The sequence below is a fragment of the Pongo abelii genome, chromosome 5 (assembly GCF_028885655.2).
Source record: "Pongo abelii isolate AG06213 chromosome 5, NHGRI_mPonAbe1-v2.0_pri, whole genome shotgun sequence".
NCBI lineage: Eukaryota > Metazoa > Chordata > Mammalia > Primates > Hominidae > Pongo > Pongo abelii.
This window is the reverse complement of record NC_071990.2, coordinates 8,184,959-8,205,554: the sequence shown is the minus strand read 5'-3', so window position 1 is coordinate 8,205,554 and position 20,596 is coordinate 8,184,959. Positions and strand designations below refer to the sequence as shown.

General features: G+C 38.0%; 1 long non-coding RNA gene across 1 annotated transcript in view; it reads right to left on the bottom strand.

Moving 5' to 3' along the window:
* Positions 1 to 20,596, bottom strand: part of LOC129059871 (uncharacterized) — a 62,931-nt gene that overhangs the window by 24,142 nt on the left and 18,193 nt on the right. The window contains exon 2 of the long non-coding RNA XR_008525966.2: positions 13,956 to 14,064. This is a non-coding gene — a long non-coding RNA (uncharacterized LOC129059871). The remainder of the gene's footprint in view (positions 1 to 13,955; positions 14,065 to 20,596) is intronic.

Here is a 20,596-nt window from a genome sequence, read left to right as displayed (position 1 = left end):
GTACCTGCTACATTATCATTCACATGATAGGAGACTCCTAAAGACTGAGAAGCGCTTAAGTCCAACAGTAGGGAGTGAGGTACAATTGGGTGAATATGGTGGGTGGAAAACTCTCTGAATCAAAGCACATAATTGGTCCTATTTGCTCCTAACTTAAAAAAAAAAAAATCCATACTGCAAAACAAATGCCGTTGCAATACAGTCTCAAATAGAACGTTAGGACTAATTGGCTCATTCCAAGGGCTCCAGATATCATAAGCAAATGTGTTGACAGGATATTGCTCCCATCTTTTTTGTTGTTTCTTTTTTCCCTTTGCAGCCTGGAAATGTTTAGAAATCTACTTGGCGTAATAAACAAACAAACAACTAAAAGCAGCAGTCATCTTCATTTTTAGTACTAAAAATGTAAACCCTGAACTTTAAACACAAAAGAAATCAAAGTGAATAAAAACAGACTGTGGAGCCAGGCTGATTAATAAACAGCTCAGTACATAATGAAGAAGGAATTGCATGAATCAAATCCCCAAGATAGTCTAGTCTAGAGTGTATTCTTTCAATTATAAAATGGGCCCTTAAAACAACAACATATGTGATCATTAAAATGGTTTCTTATTATGAACACAGCATTCAAATGAATTTCAGCATTTGCTTTTTTAAAAACTTAAAAGAACAATTCTAAATGGTGGTGCGGAAAGAGCTTGCAACTTTGATGTAATAATAATGTTGATCTGGTTTTCTTTCAGACTTCTTTTAGAAAGAAATGTTTTAAGAAACCACGACTATACAGATTTGGGGAAGAAAATTTGGAAGAGCTAAGAAACCTGAGGACTATTGTGCGCTAATAGTACATATTAAAATCCTAAAGTGTGGAGAATCCTAAGAGATCCTAATTAAGCCTTTGCAAATTACAATTTCTCTGGAAGAGGCAGAGAGCAAGAAACAATTGTTGGAATTTTTATGAAGGGCTTTAAAAAAAAGCTGTGTAAATAAAAAACAGGATTGTATCTGGAAAATGGAACAATGGAAGAAGAACCAGAATAGGAAAACGCTGTCAAAAAAATCAGTTAAAGCTAAGAGATGTCAGTGGCAGAAAGGAAGATTGCATTTGTAATAAAGGGACATGAAAATAGAAAGAGAAAGAGGGAAATGATAGTTCGTGCAGTGACCTGAGTGTTTATGGTCCTCCAAAATTCACACATTGAAATCTTAACCTCCAAGATGATGGCATCAGGAGGTGGGGTCTTTGGAGGTGGTTAGGTTATGTGGGTGAAGCCCTCATAATGAGATCAGTGCCCTTATAAAAGAGGCCCTGGAGGGCTAGCCACTCCCTTCCATGTGAAGACACAGCAAGAAGGCACCATCTATAAACCAGGAAGCCGGCCCTCACCAGACACCAAATCTGCCAGTGCCTTGATCTTGGACTTCCCAGCCCGACTATGAAAAACAAATTTCTGTTGTTTATAAGCCATCTAGTCTATGGCATTTTGTTATAGTAGTCCTAATGGACTAAGATAGTCCATTAATATCTACAACAATAAGCTCTATTTTTTAATGGAATTATTCTTTTTGTTTTTCTTGAGCCTTTCTTAATTTTAATAGATTTTTCTAAAAATGCTGTTAGTATAAGTTGGAAACTACTAGTTAATATGGAGATATTAAATGAATGTCACTGTTATTAAGGAAGAGAAACATCATCAGTTGCATCAATTAGTATAATAAAACAGGAGAGTTTTTAAAATGAACTATTACCACCTCCCTTGGTGCATCTATTATGATGTGGACCAGAATGCATAAATAGACCCTGTGCACCACTGCTACACCTGCTTAGCTTGCTTAGAAGTTCACTTCATCCACAGCCCAAAAGAGGGACCAGGGTCTCATGCAGGAGTAGGGAAAATTCATGCTATCTCCATGTTCAGATTTCTAGAATGTAAGACTTTTGCTTGGCCAAACACTTAACTCTCGTACTTGCCATCTATATCATGAAATATCAGCATTACAGCTGCATTGCTCAGCTTCAGGTTTTGAGTAGGTTACCATGCAAACTCTTCATCTAAACTGTTATCAGTCAGTTGCACTTCAGTGTGAATGAACTTATCAAGTCCTTTGCTAAGAGCAGGTTTTCAAGAGAGAGAAGACAGCCTAAGGACAATGGACAGCAACCAAATGTGACTAGAATGACATCAGAAGTGACCAAACCAACAAAACTTCCATTCATTTTCTGAAGCAACTTCCGTGACTCTCTAAATCTTTATCCTAGAAACTGTTTGCCAGGGCAGAAACAGAAGCTAGCCACCCCCAAAGCTGTGGCTTCCTAATGTCAGCTAAACACATCTCAAGGTCTCTCCCAAGGATGAGTGTTGCAGGAAAGTCACTAGTGGACTAACATCAACCGAGGGCTTCCAAGATGCAGGCCCTGTGTGAAAGGCAGTGAGAGCAGGAGATGAAAAGACAGGGTCATCCATCTCAAAGAGCTTAACACCCACTACAGAAAAATGGTAAATTAAACTAACTTCAAAGTAGAAGCAGAGAGGGAATGCAAAAGAAATATGTTCTGATAATTATTGTGGGATTGTAGTATTATAGAATTCAATAGGTGTGACATAGAAAAATAAATAGGGTGGAGCTATTTATTCTCAATAATCCACTCTTTGGCAGGAAAGTATACCACCTGCTTCGAGATTCCAAGAGGCACCAGAGGTAAAACTTAATTATAAAATCAAGAACTATCCTAATGAGAAAGAGAAGATATATGTGTGTATGGAGGGAGAGGGGGTGGCAGTGGGTGAGACCATTTAAGGAAACCAGTATCTTGACAGGGAGCTTCCCCGTGAGCTCAAAATTTGTAGGCAGTTCAGAGAAAAAGAAACACAAATGACTTTTAAACATGAGAAAAAAATGTTTAAGTGATATTCACAGATCACGTAAAATACACGTGGAAACAATACCACCACCAGTGATCTGGCTGTCAAAAGTCAAAAAGTGTGATATAATACATTGGGTGGGCGGCTAGAACATGGGAATATTTGGCATATTCATTACAATATTGGCAGGTATATAAACTGGAATACTCTTTATGGAAGGCAATTTGACACTCTCAAGATATAGAATACTTTCATCACCACAAGGATCCCTCGTGTTAGCCTTTTATAGCCATTCCATTGCCCTCCCATCCCCATCCTCTTCCTAACTCCTACAAATACTAATCTGTTCTCCATCTCTATAATTTTTGTCATTACAAGGATATTATATACATGGAATAATATAGTGTGTGAAACCTTTTGAGATTGACTTTTTTCCCTTTCAGTATAATTCTCTAGAAATTTATTCAAGTTTTTTGTTGTTGTTTTTTGAGATGGAGTTTTGCTCTTGTTGCCCTCATTGGAGTGCAATGGCGTGATCTTGGCTCACTGCAACCTCTGCCTCCTGGGTTCAGGCCATTCTCCTGCCTCAGCCTCCAAGTTGCTGGAATTATAGATGCCCGCCACCACACCCAGCCAACTTTTTGGATTTTTAGTAGAGACGGGGTTTTGCCATGTTGTCCAGGCTGGTCTCAAACTCCTGACCTCAGGTGATCCACCTGCCTCGGCCTCCCAAAGTGCCGGGATTACAGGCATAAGCCACCGCGCCCGGCCTCAAATTGTATTTTAATAGTGTGTTTCATGTTCTTTTCATAGTTATTTTTATTCCTAAGAAATATTTTATGGCATCAACGTACCATAGTTTGTTGAACCATTCACCCATTGAAGGATATATGGGTTATTGTCAGTTTCAGGATATTATGAATAAAGATTCTATAAACAATTGCTTAAAGAAACGCACCATGTTTTGTGCAGGTAAGTTTTCATTTCTCTGGGATAAATGCCCAGGACAGCAATCACTCAATCATATAGTAGTTGCATGCTTAGGTTTTCAAGACACTGCCCAACTTTCAGAGAGGTTGCACCATTACATTCCTACTGCATGAGAGATTCAGTTTCTCCATACCTTAGCTAGCATTTAATGTCAGCCTTTTATTTTATTTTATTTATTTTAGCCTTTCTAACAGGTTCTAATTTTGGTTTCCGTAATGGCTGGTGATGTTGAACATAATTTCAGGTGATTTTCCATCTGTAATCCTGCCTGATGAAATATTTATTCATATCTCTTCATATCTTTTGCCCATTTTCTAATCGAAATGTTTATTACTGTTGAGGTTGTTTGTTTGTTTGTTCTAGAGATGGGATCTCATGCTGTCCCCAGGGCTGGAGTGGTGCAATCATAACTCCCTGCAGCCTCAAACTCCTGGGCTCAAGCAATCCTCCTGCCTCAGCCTCCCAAATAGCTGAGACTACAGGTGCTTACCACCATGCCCAGATTTTTACTGTTGAGTTTTGAGATTTATTTATATACCCCAGCCCTGAAGAGCTAGTCTAGACATAGTCATTTGTTGAACATGTGGTTTGCAAGTATTTCCCCCAGTCTGAAACCTGTCTTTTCATAAGAGAGACTTTTGCAGGCAAAATTTCTAATTTCGATGAAGTCTAATTTATCTACTCTTCTTTTTATGAATTATGTTTGGTCTCAGGTATAAGAACACTTTGCCTAACCCTAAATCCTAAAGATTTTCTCTCATTATTTTTCTAAAAGTTTTTGTTGTCATTGTCATTGTTGTTGTTTTTAGAGACAAGGTCTCTCTCTGTCGCCCCAGGCTAGAGTTCAATAGTGTGATCATAGTTTGTTGTAACCTCATACTCCTGGGCTTAAATGATCCTCCTCCCTCAGCCTCCAAGTACCTAGGACTACAGGCATGAGCCACCACAGCCGGCTAATGTTTTAAATTTTTTTTGGAGAGATGGGGTTTCACTATGTTGCCCAGGGTGGTCTTGAACTTCTGGCCTCAAGCAATTCTCCCAACTTGGTCTCTCAAAGGACTGGTATTACAGGCATGAGCCACCTTGCCCTGCCTAAAAGTTTTACAATTTTACATTTTCATTTAAGCCTATGATCCTTTTTTAAAAAAATTTTTAAATATAAAATATGAGGCTTAGGTCAAGCTTTTTGGTCTGTTTTTTGTTTTTTTGCCTATGGTTGTAGAATTCACATTTTTCTCATCTGCACATAGAATATTCTCCAGGATAGATCATATGTTAGGCCACAAGTCTTAACAAATTTAAAAAATATATATATTAAGTAGCTTTTTTGACCATAATAGAATAAAACTAGAAATCAACAACAGGAAGAACTTTGGAAATTGTACAAATACATGGAGATTAACTAACATACTCCTAAACAATCAGTTAACTAACATACTCCTAAACAATCAATGGGTCACTGAATAAATTTAAAAATTTTTTGAGATCATTGAAAATGGAAACACAGCATACCAGAACTTATATGATTCAGCAAAGCCATCCTTAAAGAGGAGTTTATTGCAAAAAATGCCCTACATCAAAAACGAAGAAAGATTTCACATAAACAACCTAACAATTCATCTCAAAGAACTAGATAAACAAACTAAACCCAAAATTACTATAAGGAAAGAAATAATAAAGATCAGAACACAAATAAATAAAACAGATGCTAAAAAGATAATATAAAAGATCAACAAAACATAGTTGTTTTTTTGAAAAAAATTAACAAAATTGACAAACCCTTAGCCAGACTAAGAAACAAAAGAGGAGACTCAAATAAATAAAATCAGAGATAAAAAGGGAGACATTACAACTGACAACACAGAAATAAAAAGGATTATAAGAAACTACTACGGGGGCAGGGCCAAGATGGCCGACTGGAAGCAGTGGCATTCAGAGGCTCCCATTAAAAAAAAACTATAAGGGTGTGAATCCCTCATCACCAAACAAAGTATCCAGATTCCCTCTTCAAAATTGACTAGAAGGCTGGCATGACCCACAGAGAGAAGGAAGAACAGTGTGGTGCGTCGGCCCACCTAAGAACCACATGGGGTAGGAGTACCCCCTCCTCCCAGCCAAGGGAGGTGGTGAGTGAGCACGCTACACAGGCAGGGAAACTGTGCTTCTTCCATGGAACTGTGCAACCCACAGATTGGAAGATCCCACTCACGAACCCACGCCACCAGGGCCTAGCATCCCAACCCTGGAACATGCAGATTCTCACAGCCTCTCAGCTGGAATCTACTTAAGCCTATCCAACTCCCAGGGAGAGGGGTGACCAGCACCACAGCTGCAGCTGCCTGCTGTCTAAGCAGTTTGAGCTCCTTGGAGGAAGGGCAGCAGCCAACACTGGGACTCGCAACTGCATAACTCGCTAAGATCCCTAGGTGGGGGAAGGGTGGCAGCCATCTCTATAGATCCAGGCTGCACTTCTCCACTGCTGGAGCCAGGGAGGCTAGATTTGGTCCCAAGACTTGTCCCCACAGCCCAACACACCAGCTGTGGCAGTCTGCAGCCAGAGCACCTCTTCAGGTCTTACCCTGACCCATCCTTCCTCACTGGGCAGGGCTTCCCTGCAGGAAAGCCAATAACACCAGCCAGAGGCTCAGGAACAGAATCTGGATCTACCTGGGCCTGATCCCCTAGGAGGAGGGGTGGCCGCATTCTCTGTAGATCAGCCAACTTAGCCTCTCTTCCTGGTAGTTCTGAGGAATCCAAGCAGCCCAGATGAGTGGGTTTCCCCCAAGGGAAGCACACCTCCTCCAACAAGGGGCAAAGTACTTTATTAAATGGTTCCTGTTCCCTGTGCCACCCAAGTAGGTGAGACCCTCCAACAGGGGTTGTCAGACACCCTACACTGGAGTGATCTTACTGGTATCAGATTGGTGCCCCTCAAGGTCAGAGTTCCCAGAAGAAGGAGCAGGCACCCACCTTTACGTTCTCCAGTCTCCTTGAGTAATATCTCCAGGCACAGGAGCAAAATCAGATGAATAGGGCCTGAAGTGAACCCCCAGCAAACTGCAGCAGCCCTACAGAAGCGGGACCTGACTATTGAAAGAAAAGCAAACAAGCAGAAAGCAACAACAGCATCAACAACAACAAAAAAGCTGCCAAAAAAAAAAACCCATGCAAGAGTCAGCAGCCTCAAAGACCAAAACTAGACAAACTCATGAAGATGAGAAAGAATCAACAAAAAAATGCTGAAAACCCAAAAGGCCAGAGTGCCTCTTTTCCTCCAAATGACTGCAACATCTCTCCTTCAAGAGCACATAACTGGATGGAGAATCAGATGGACGAATTGACAGAAGTAGGCTTCAGAAGATGGGTAATAAAAAAACTATGCTGAGCTAAAGGAGCATGTTCTAATCCAAGGCAAAGAAGCTAAGAACCTTGATAAAAGGTTAGAGGAATTATTAACTAGAACAACCAGTTTAGAGAGGAACATAAACGACCTGATGGAGCTGAAAAACACAGCATGAGAACTTCATAAAGCATACACAAGTAGCAACAGCTAAATCGACCAAGCAGAAAAAAAGATATCAGAGTTTGAAGACTACCTTGCTGAAATAAGGCATGCAGACAAGAATAGAGAAAAAAGAATGAAAAGGAATGAACAAAGCCTCCAAGAAATATGTGACTTCATAAAAAGACCAAACCTACAATTGATTGGAGTACCAGAAGGAGATGGGGATAATGGAAACAAGGTGGAAAACACACTTCAGGATTATCCAGGAGAACTTCTCCAACCTAGCAAGACAGGCCAATATGCAAATTCAGGAAATACAGAGAACACCACTAAGATACTCCACAAGAAGAATAACCACGAGACAAATAATCATCAGATTCTCCAAGGTCGAAATTAAGGAAAAACTCTTAAGGGCAGCCACAGAGAAAGGCCAGGTCACCTACAAAGGGAAGCCCATCAGACTAATGGTGGACCTTTCAACAGAAACTCTACAAGCCAGAAGAGATTCGGGGCCAATATTCAATATTCTTAAAGAAAAGAATGTTCCCCTCAGAATTTGATATCCAGACAAACTAAGCTTCATAAGTGAAGAAATAAAATCCTTTCCAGACAAGCAGATGCTGAGGGATTTCACTACCACCAGGCCTGCCCTGCAAGAGTTCCTGAAAGAAGCACTAAATATGCAAAGGAAAAACCAGTCCCAGCCACCACAAAAAACACACGAAAATATGCTTTCCATACCATATTAGTACCATAGTACCAATGACACTATGAAGAAACTGCATCAACTAGTGTGCAAAATAACCAAATAGCATCATGATGACCAGATCAAATTCACACATAACAATACTAATCTTAAATGTAAATGGGCTAAATGCCCCAACTAAAAGACACAGACTGGCAAATTGGACAAAGAGTCAAGATCCATCTGTGTGTGGTGTATTCAGGAGACCCATCTTACATGCAAAGACACACATAGACTCAAAATAAAGGGATGGAGGAAAATTTAACAAGCAAATGGGAAGCAAAAATAAAAGCAGGGGTTGCAATCTTAGTCTCTGACAAAACAGACTTTGAACCAACAAAGATCAAAAAAGACAAAGAAGGGCATTACATAATGATAAAGGTAACAATTCAACAAGAAGAGCTAACTATTCTAAATGTATATGCACCCAATACGGGAGCATCCAGATTCACAAAACAAGTTCTTAGAGACCTACAAAGAGACTTAGATTCCCACACAATAATAGTCGGAGACGTTAACACCCCATTGTCAGCATTAGACAGATCAACCAGACAGAAAATTAACAAGGATATTCAGAACTCGAACTCAAATCTGGATCAAGTGGACCTAGTAGATGTCTACAGAACTCTCTACCCCAAATCAACAGAATATACATTCTTCTCAGTGCCACATGGCACTTATTCTAAAATCAGCCACATAATTGGAAGTAAAACACTCCTCAACAAATGCAAAAGAACTGAAATCATAACGAACAGTCTCTCAGACCACAGTACAATCTAATTAGAACTCAGGATTAAGAAACTCACCCAAAACCACACAATTACATGGAAATTGAGCAACCTGCTCCTGAATGACTCCTGGGTAAACAGTGAAATTAAGGCAGAAATCAAGAAGTTCTTTGAAATCAATGAGAACAAAGAGATGACATACCAGAATCTCTGGGACACAGCTAAAGCAGTATTAAGAGGGAAATGTATAGCACTAAATGCCTGCATCAGAAAGCTAGAAAGATCTCAAATCAACACCCAAACATCACAATTAAAAGAGGTAGAGAGGCAAGAGCAAACTAATCCAAAACATAGCAGAAGACAAGAAATAACTAAGATCAGAGAAGAATTAAAGGAGATAGAGACATGAAAAACCCTTCAAAAAAATCAGTGAATCCAGGAGCTGTTTTTTTTTTTTTTTTTTTTTGAGACAGTCTCACTCTGTCACCCAGGCTGGAGTGCAGTGGCACAATCTCAGCTCACTGCAAGCTCCACCTCCCGGGTTCACGCCATTCTCCTGCCTCAGCCTCCCAAGTAACTGGGACTACAGGCACCCGCCACCACGCCCAGCTAATTTTTTTTGTGTTTTTAGTAGAGACGGTTTTTCACCATGTTAGCCAGGATGGTCTCGATCTCCTGACCTCGTGATCGGCCTGCCTCAGCCTCCCAAAGTGCTGGGATTATAGGCGTGAGCCACCACGCCCAGCCCAGGAGGTGTTTTTTTAAAAAATCAACAAAATAGACCACTAGCTATGCTAATAAGAAGAGAGAGAAGAATGAAATAGACACAGTAAAAAATGATAAAGGAGAATCACCACTGGCCCCACAGAAATACAAACTACCATCAGATAATACTATAAACACCTCTATGCAAATAAACTAGAAAACCTAGAAGAAATTGATGAATTCCTGGACAATACAGCCTCCCAAGACTAAACCAGGAAGAACTTGAATCTCTGAATAGACCAATAACAAGTTCTGAAATTGAGGCAGTAATTAATAGCCTACCAACCAAAAAAAACCCACAACCAGACAGATTCACAGCTGAATTCTACCAGAAATACAAAGAGGAGCTCGTACCCATCCTTCTGAAACTATTCCAAACAATTGAAAAAGAAGGAGTCCTCCCTAACTGATTTTATAAAGCCAGTATTATCCTGATACGAAAACCAGGAAGAGACACACAAAAAAAGGAAATTTTGGCTGGGTGTGGTGGCTCACACCTGTAATCCCAGCACTTTGGGAGGCCAAGGCAGGCAGATCTTGAGGTCAGGAGGTCAAGACCATCCTGACTAACACAGTGAAACCCCGTCTCTACTAAAAATACAAAAAAAAAAAAAAAAAATAGCTGGGCATGGTGGCGGGCACCTGTAGTCCCAGCTACTCAGGAGGCTGAGGCAGGAGAATGGTGTGGACCCAGGAGGCAGAGCTTGCAGTAAGCCGAGATCATGCCAGTGCACTCCAGCCTGGGTGACAGAGCAAGACTCCGTCTCAAAAAAAAAAAAAAAGGAAATTTCAGGCCAATATCCCTGATGAACATTGATGCAAATATCCTCAATAAAATACTGGTAAACAGCATCCAGCAGCACATCAAAAAACTTATCTACCACGATCAAGTTGGCTTCATCCCTGGGATGCAAGGCTGGTTCAACATATGCAAATCAGTAAAGGTAATCCATCACATAAATAGAACAAATGATTAAAACCACATGATTATCTCAATAGATGCAGAAAAGGCCTTTGATAAAATTTAACATCCCTTCATGTTAAAAACTCTCAATAAAATAGATATTGATGGAACATATCTCAAAATAATAAAAGCTATTTATTACAAACCCACAGCCAATATCATATTGAATGAACAAAAGCTGGAAGCATTCCCTTTGAAAACTCGTACAAGACAAGGATGCCTTCTCTTACCACTCTTAATATAGTATTGGAAGTTCTGAGCCAGGGCAGAGAAAGAAATAAAGGCAAGAGAAAGAAATAAAGGTATTCAAATAGGAAGAGAGGAAGTCAAATTGTGTTTGTTTGCAGATGACATGATTTTATATTTAGGAAACCCCATCATCTTAGCTCAAAAACTCCTTGAACTGATAAGCTACTTCAGCAAAGTCTCAGGACACAAAATCAATGTGCAAAAATCACAAGCATTCCTTTACACCAACAATAGACAAACAGAGAGCCAAATCATGAATGAACTTCTATTCATAATTGCTACAAAGAGAATAAAATACCTAGGAATACAGCTAACAAGGGATATGAAGGACATCTTCAAGGAGAACAACAAACCACTGCTCAAGGAAATAAGAGAGGACACAAATGGAAAAACATTTCGTCCTGATGGATAGGAGGAATCAATATCATGAAAATGGCCACACTGCCCAAAGCAATTCATAGATTCAATGCTATTCCCATCAAACTACCATTGACATTCTTCACAGAATTAGAAAAAAACTATTTTAAATTTCATATGGAATCAAAGAAGACCCAGTATAACCAAGACAAACCTAAGCATAAAAAACAAAGCTGGAGGCATCATGCTACCTGACTTCAAACTATACTACAAGGCTACAGTAACCAAAACAGCATGGTACTTGTACCAAAACAGACATATAGACCAATGGAGCAGAACAGAAACCTCAGAAATAACACCACACATCTACAACCATCTGATCTTCAACAAACCTGACAAAAACAAGCAATGGGGAAAGGATCTCCTAGTCAGTAAATGGTGCTGGGAAAACTGAAACTGGACCGCTTCCTTAAACCTTATACAAAAATTAACTCAAAATGGATTAAAGACTTAAATATAAAACCCAAAATCATAAAAACCCTTGAAGAAAATCTAGGCAATACAATTCAGGACATAGGCATGGGCAAAGACTTCATGACAAAAACGCCAAAAGCAATTGCAACAAAAGCCAAAATTGACAAATAGAACCTAATTAAACTAAAGTGTTTCTGCACAGCAAAAGAAACTATCATCAGAGTGAACAGGCAACCTACAGAATGGGAGAAAATTTTTGCAACCTACCCATCTGACAAAGGTCTAATATCCAGAATTTACAAGGAACTAAACATATTTACAAGAAAAAGACAATCCCATCAAAAAGTGGGCAAAGGATACAAACAGACACTTCTCAAAAGAAGACATTTACACAGCCAACAAACATATGAAAAAAAGCTTAACATCACTGATCATCAGGGAAATGCAAATCAAAACCACAATGAGATAACATCTCAGGCCAGTCACAATGGTGATTAGTAAAAAGTCAGCAAACAATAGATGCTGGTGAGGCTGTGGAGAAATAGGAATGCTTTTACACTGTTGGTAGGAATGTAAATTAGTTCAACCATTGTAGAAGACAGTGTGGTAATTCCTCAAGGATCCAGAACCAGAAAAACCATTTGACCCAGAAATCCCATTACTGGGTATATATATCCAAAGGAATATAAATCATTCTACTATAAAGACACATGCACACATATGTTTATCGCAGCACTATTTACAATAGCAAAGACATAGAACCAACCCAAATGCCCATCAATGATAGACTGGATAAAGAAAATTTGGTACATATACACCATGGAATACTATGCAGTCATAAAAAGGAATGAGGTTATGTCCTTTGCAGAGACATGGGTGAAGCTGGAAGCCATCATCCTCAGCAAACTAACACAGGAACAGAAAACCAAACACCACATGTTCTCACTCACAGTGGGAGTTGAACATTAAGAACACATGGACACAAAGAGGGGAACAACACACACCAGGGCCTGTTGCGCGGTGGAGGGTAAGGGGAGGAAACTTAGAGGATGGGTCAATAGATGCACCAAACCACCATGGCACATGTATACCTATGTAAAAAACTTGCACGTTCTGCACATGTATCCTGTGTTTTTTTAAGAAGAAATAAAAATTAAAAAAGAAGCTACTATGAACAGTTTTATAACAACAAATCGGGAAATCTAGAATAAATGAATAAATTCCTGGATACATACAACCTATCAAGATTGAATCAAGAAGAAATAGAAAATCTAAACAGATGAATAATAAGTAACAAGATTAAAGCCATAATAAAAAGTCTCCCCTCAAAGAAAAGTCCAGGACCTGATGGTTTTACTGCAGAATACTGCAAAATATTTAAAGAAATAATACCAATTCTTCACAAAATATTCTAAAAATTGAAAAGGAGGAAACTTCCAAATTCATTCTACATGGCCAGCATAACTCTGATATCAAAACCAAACAAAAACACAACAATGACAAACTACAAGCAAATATTTCTGATGAACATGGATGCACGGATTCTCAACAAGATACTAGTGGTCAGAATTTCACATCACATTAAAAACATCATTCACCATGATTCAGTAGGATTCATCCCAAGGATGGTTTAACATATGCAAATTAATAAATGTGATATGCCACAACAGACAGAATAAATGACAACAACCATATGATCATTTCAATAGATATCAAAAAGGCATTTGACAACAGTCAACATCTTTCATGATGAAAACGCTCAACAAATTGGGCACAAAAGAAGCATACCTCTTCCAGTTAAATAGCTTGTTAAAAAAAAATACCTCAACATAATAAAGACCATATATGATAAACTCACAGCCAACATTATACTAAATGTGGAAAAGTTGTAGCTTCTCCTCTAAGATCTGAAACAAGACAAGGATGACCACTTTTACCAGTTATAGTACTGGGAGCAATTAGGCAAGAGGAAGAAATAAAAGGCATCCATATTGGAGAGGAGAAATTAAATTGTCCCTGTTTGAAGACGATATAATCTTATATTTAGAAAATCCCAAAGACTCCAGGAAAAAACTATTAGAACTGATAAACAAATACAGTAAAATGGCAGAATATAAAATCAACATAGAAAAATCAGTAATGTTTCTAGACTTTACCACAATGCAATATATCAATGTAGCAAAATTGGACTTGTACCCCATGATAATATACACAAATTTTTAAAAATAAGATTTTAAAAACAAAGATCACAGATCACAGAGCACTATAACAGATATAATAATAATGAAGAATTTTGAAATATCATGAGACTTACCAAAATGTGACACAGAGGCATGAAGTGAGCACATGCTGTTGGAAAATGGTACCAATAGACTTGCTCAATGCAGCGTTCCACAAACCTTCAATTTATCAAAATGCAGTATCTGTGAAGCAAAATTAAGCAAAGTGTAATAAAATGAAACAGGCCTTAAAAAATCAATAATGTTTATATATGCTAATAGTGAACTATGTGAAAAAGAAATCAAGAAATCAATCCCATTTACAATAGCTACAAAAAAATACCTAGGAATAAATCTAACCAAAAAAGTGAGAGATCTCTATAATGAAAACTATAACATATTAATTTTAAAAATTGGAAAGGACATGAATAAATGGAAAGCTATTTCATGTCCATGATATTGTTAAAATGTCCACACTATCCAAAGTGATATACAGATTCAATGTGATCCTATCAAAATTCCAGTGACACTCTACAGAAATAGAAATAGCAATTCTAAAATTTGTATGGAACTGCAAAAGGCCCTGACTAGCTAAAGCAACCTGTGCAAAAAGAACAAAGCCAGAGGCATCACACTATTGATTTCAAAATACACTACAAACCTATACACCATGTAACCAAAACAGCATGGTATTGGCATGTAGACCAATAGAACAAAATAGTGAGCCCAGAAGTAAATCCATGCATTTACAGTCAACCGAATTTTTACAAAGGCACCAAGAACACACAAGGGAAAAAGGACAGTCTCTTCAACAAATAGTGCTGGGAAAACTTGATATTCACATGTGAAAGTATAAAATTAGACCCCTAATTGTCCCCATGTACAAAAATCAACTCAAAATGGATTAAAGACTCAAATATAAGACCCGGAACTATGAAACTACTAAAAGAAGACATCAGGGAAACATGACATTGGTCTAGGCAACGATTTTTTTCTTTACAAGAACTCAAAAGCACAAGCAACAAAAGCAAAAGTAAACATATGTAATTACACCAAACTAACAAGCTTCTGCACAACAAAGAAAACCATCAACACAGTGAAGAAACAACCTACAGAATGGGAGAAAATATTTGAAAATTATGTATCTGACAAGGAATTAATATGTAGAATTTATAAGGAACTCAAACTCAAAAGCAAAAATAAATAAATAATCTGATTTTTAAATGAGCAAAACACCTAAATAGATGTATCTCCAAAGAAGACATATAAATGGCCAGTAAGTATATGAAAAATGCTCACATCATTAACCATCAGGTAAAGACAAATCACAACCACAATAAGAAATCATTTCACCCCAGTTAGAATGGCTACTATCAAAAAGACAAAAAAAACAGCAAATGCTGGCAAGGATGTGGAGAAAGAGGAACCCATATACACTGTTGGAGGGAATGTAAATTTGTACAGCAATTATGGAAAACAGTATGGAGGTTTTTCAAAATGTTAAAAATAGCTCTTCCATAAGAACCAGCAATCCCACTACTGGGTATATGTCCAAAGGAAATAATATCAGTATGTACATCTATAATCTTCCATTTATTGCAGCACTATTCACAATAACCAAGCACTATTCACAATAACCAAGACATGGAATTAATCTAGGTGCCCATCAATAGATGATGGACAAAGAAAATGTGGTATATATACACAATGGAATACTATTCAACCATAAGAAAGGATGGAATCCTGTCATTTGCAACAACATATATTAGCCTAGAGGACATTAGGTTAAGTGAAATAAGCCAACCACAGAAAGACAAATACTGCATGATCTCACTCATGTGGAATCTAGAAAAAATTATCTCATAGAAGTTGAGAGAATAGTGGTTACCAGCAATGGGGGAGAATAGGGAGAAGGGAGAGATGGGGAGATGTTAGTCAATGGGTACAATGTTACAGTTAGAAGGAATAAGTTCTTATATTCTATTCACAGTAGGTTACAACAATGTACTATATATTTCAAATAGATAGAAAAGAGGATTTTGAATGTTCTTACAACAAAGAAATTATAAATGTTTACAGTAATTGATATGCAAATTATAATGATTTCATCAGTATACATACATGTATTGGAATACCACATTGTACCCCCCCATAAATGTGTACAATTATTATGTGTCGATTTAAAAAATAAAAATATATTAAAAAAATAATTTGAGGAATTAAAAATTTAGCCAGTTCCAGAACCACGCCCCCACCAACACATGGAGGAAATTAACACTTCTGTTTCCCATTCCAGAACTTTGCCATGCCTGCTATAATCTTCCCTTCCCAAGGATATGATGGTTCTTTGGCTTTCCAAACCAACACAGCTAGTGACTGAAGTCCGAGATCTCTGAGAACAACAGAGAAACCAAACTGCCACCATGATGTTGTTGCCAGGAACAAACAACACATGAGCAGCTTTGACTCTTCCAAGTTTTACATAAGTGCACCTGATTTTCAAAACCTAAATCTCACTTGGAATATCAGTGCAAGGATGTCTAGAAAATCTGCTTTTACCTTGCCAGCCTCTTCAGCACATGTGGGAACATTTGACAGATGGATGAGTGTTGAGAGCCAAGCCTATGCCCAATACAAAGGCTCCTCCTGCCAAGGCTCCTTCACAGCACTCACCCATCTCACAACAATATATTTGAATGATCCACATTTATCTTCGATGCTTGATGGCTAGGTTTATGGGGTTTTTTCCCACACACGAATGGTCTGATATGGAGCTAGAGACAGTCCACGACTTTTGTTTTGGTTGCATATTTATTGAGTAGGATATTGGACTTAATCTCCAATTGCCCTTTACCCTAATGAAGCAGGTATAGAGGGAGCAATGTGTGATTTTATGGAGTTTTATTCCATTTTTAGTCCTGAAATTACTAGCTAATATTAAAATCAGGCTAACCTGGAGCCTTTTTGTCCATAAATTTTCCTTTTTTATTCTTTAATGAAGATAATTCATCTGAAATCCCAAACACATGGTTTTCAATTATGTATATTAGTAATAAATAAATGCCTTTGGAATATCCCCACTGTCCTTTGGTACAAGGTAACTTCAACTGTGATACCTGGACTTAACAAGACATGTTCATTTATTCAGCAAACATATCCCGACCACTTGGTATGTAGCTGATACTCTGTAGGATATCCTTAGTTTTCTATTTCTCACTTATGAATTCCAAACTCAAATTCCAATAAGTCACCTACCATAACTGGTTAGAGAATTGGTTCATTTGTGTGTATTTGCAAATTCAAGGTCAGAGAAATTCTGAAAATCTCAACTCCCTTAAAAATCCACTTAACGTCCACTTTGATCAGCTCCAACAGCATAAGGTAACAGCAATTCCAGTAATCCTATGTTCCACACCTAAGAGCTCTTCCAGGTCCCCCAGTGTTATATCACCTTTCTCCAAAATAGTATATTTTCAAGCCACCCTCTCTCATTACTTCTCGTGTTCAATAAAATCTAGAGGAGACATAGCTCTTGCTTAGTTTGTAAAGATTCTGGAGCCAACTTGGTCCTTTGTTTATTTGCCAACAGTCCCTAATATTTTGTAAAATTTGATTAATTCCTCCCTCATTCAATTTACATAAGGCATCAAAGACCACAAATGTAATAGAAAGAGGCAGAGAACATCAACAAGACATCTCAATAAAGGACAAACCTAGAATAAATCATGAAGTCGCTGTCAATAGAAATTTAAAGCACAAGATTTTATTTTCTTTTTAATCTGTTGCTATAAAGTATCAGCCATCTTCAGAAACAGAGTGAATCTGACAGTTTTGTGTTGACTCTCACATTTCCCATTATGGATCCCTCTCATGTCTGTCCCGAAGCAAAAATAAATTTCCCTTTTTAAGCTTTTGATGATAAAAATCTCATCTGAAGCCTCATAAATGATCCTTTATTATCTATATTAATAATGAATAAATGTCTTTTGAATACCCCTGATCTTTTGCATTAATAGCACCAGATGTATTATAGATAACCTTTTGATTTAACAGCACAAACTCGGAAACAATATTAAACACTAAAGGACGAGCTGACTGGAGTCACTGAGGTCAGAATTATAAACATTTCTTTCAGTTCTATGTGCCCATTAGGTGACACTAACACCTATCAGTATTTATTTTTGGAATGTGTGTGTAAGTGTGTGTGTGCGTAAAAGAGAGACTGCCCTAGAAACTCATAAATTTTTATTTTCTGCAGCCCTTTAATTCTCACACATTTCATGTTCCTTCCTCAACTTTTTTGTAGTGTGAGCTGAAGAACTCAACAGAGAAACTATTTAAAGCATCCCTGTAATGCCCTGTTTCATTTCTAGCCTCTTTTTTAAGAAACAAAATTAATCTCATATTATTGCATTTCCAGTTGGAAAGACTCAAGTTGGAAAGATTCTAATGCATATTACAAAAAATTAAATAAAAGAATCATTAACGAGAATCTTAGCCATTCCTTCTTCAGACTTTTTATTGAACGTCATTAATTACCTGTCTATTACTAAATGCCCTCTTACCCCATCACAGACTCCCACAGATGAAGAAGTGTCAGGGGCTGCAGTGAGCTCTGCCATGTCACAGAGATCCTCAGGGCAGAGCCTAAACAGTAACGCAAATTCTTCACTCAGGGTCAGCTTCCCATACCATAGTTCAGTTTCATCCACTTCCGTATACCTCCATTCTTGGATTGGGAGCTAGAATACTATGGAAAACAGTTATGGGTTTGTGGGCTCCCTCTGGGAATCAAGGATAAGGAAGGGAAGGGAGCAGGGACAAAGGAGAGGAATCACATGTTCCCTCTGGAAACCTGTGCCTGATAAGTGGCCTGACACCTTCTCTCACAATGGAGAATTTTTTTCAGACTCCAGTACGCTTATATCTACTATCTAGGAATACAATCTATCAGAATGCCTGAGAAGCTGACTTATTAATAAGAAAGGGATTTATGAACATGGGATTCATGTTCTACTTTTAGTATAGGAAAGTATCAACGGGAAAAAGAGGAATTAAGGTCTTTTATACTTTCCCTTTGATACTTTCCTACACTAAAGCTCCAAGAAAAAAACTGGAATTCAGAGTAAATTTAGCTCGGAATACATTTAAATCAGTGTGCTGCCTCTTTCAAGGCTACTCACTTTTAAAAATTTACCTTTTAAATAAATTCTTTATTTTAGAATGGATTTAGATTTACAGAAATGTTGTAAAAGTAGCTGCATTAATCAGGGTGCTCCAAAGAAATAGAACCAATAGGATGTGAATACACACACAGAAAGAAATTTATTAAAGGGAATTGGCTTATGCAGTTATGGAGGCTGGCAAATCCAAAATCCATAGGATGGACCAGCAGGCTGGAAACCCAGGAGAGCTGCATTTCACTTCAAATCTAAAGGTAGTCTGCTCTATGAACCAGGAAGAATTGATGTCACCGGTAAAGTCTGAAGACAGTATGCTACAGAACTCTCTCTTGCTCAGGGAGGCCAATCTTTCAGGCCTTCAACTGATTGGAGGAGGCCCATCTACATTATGGAAGACAATCTGCTTGACTCAAAATCTACCAATTTAAATGTTAATCTCATCCAAAACACCCTCACAGAAACACCCAGAATAATTTTTTGACTAAATACCTGGACACCTAAAGCCCAGCCAAGTTGACACATAAAATTAGCCATCACAGTAGGACAGAGTTCTCATATACTCCACGCCCAGTAAACATCTTAACATTAGCATGGTACATTTGTTAAAATTAACAAACTAATAATGATACATTATTACTAACTAGAATCTATACTTTATTCAGATTTCCTTAGCTTTTATTTAATTTGTTTTCTACTCCAAGACCTCATCCAAGACTCCACAATACATTTAGTAATCATGTCTTCTCAGGCGCCTCTGGGTTGTAACTTTTTCAGACATTCCCTGTTTTTGACGACCTTGACAGTTTTGATGAATGCTGGTCGGTATATTGTTATAATGGAATTTGTCTGATGTGCTTCTCATGATTAGACTAGGGGCATGAGGTTTTGGAAGGATGACTACACAGGGAAATTGGCATTTTTTATTGAATCATTTCAAGGGTCCATCATATCAACATCATTTGTGACTGTTGATGTTGATCCTGATTGCCTCACTGTAGTATTTGTCAGGTTTGCCCAGTGTGAAGTTATTCTTGGTTCTCTTCTTTCTGTACTGTTCTCTTTAGCAGGAGGTCTCTGTGAATCTCACACTTAACAAGTGGTGACTTATGGTCCACCTTCTTGAGATCAGAGTATTTATATACATATAAATTATTTTGAATTCTTCCACATCGGAAATGTGTCTATTTGGGGCAATGTGCTTTTAAGGATACAAATTTCTTATGAAATGAAAACTTCCCTCTCTCTTGCAAAAACTTCAGGTTTGGCTCAACAGATGAGGGTAGGAACAGGCAGATCTAAAATTCAACTATGTAGGAAGCTGCCCACTCCTGTTCCTAAAGCTGGCTTTACTGCCCCACCACTGGGTAAGCATCCCAGGCAGACACGTATGCTCAAGGATGAAATCAAGGAGAAAGCCTTAGATTTTTAGTTGATTATAAGCTACCTAAAATCCTTTCGAAAGTAGGTAGGGCAAAATCAGTGTAGTACCCTGAGTTGCTCTAACTACACCTGGGGTGCTAGACTCAGTTACAGACACCAAACATTAAGAGAGA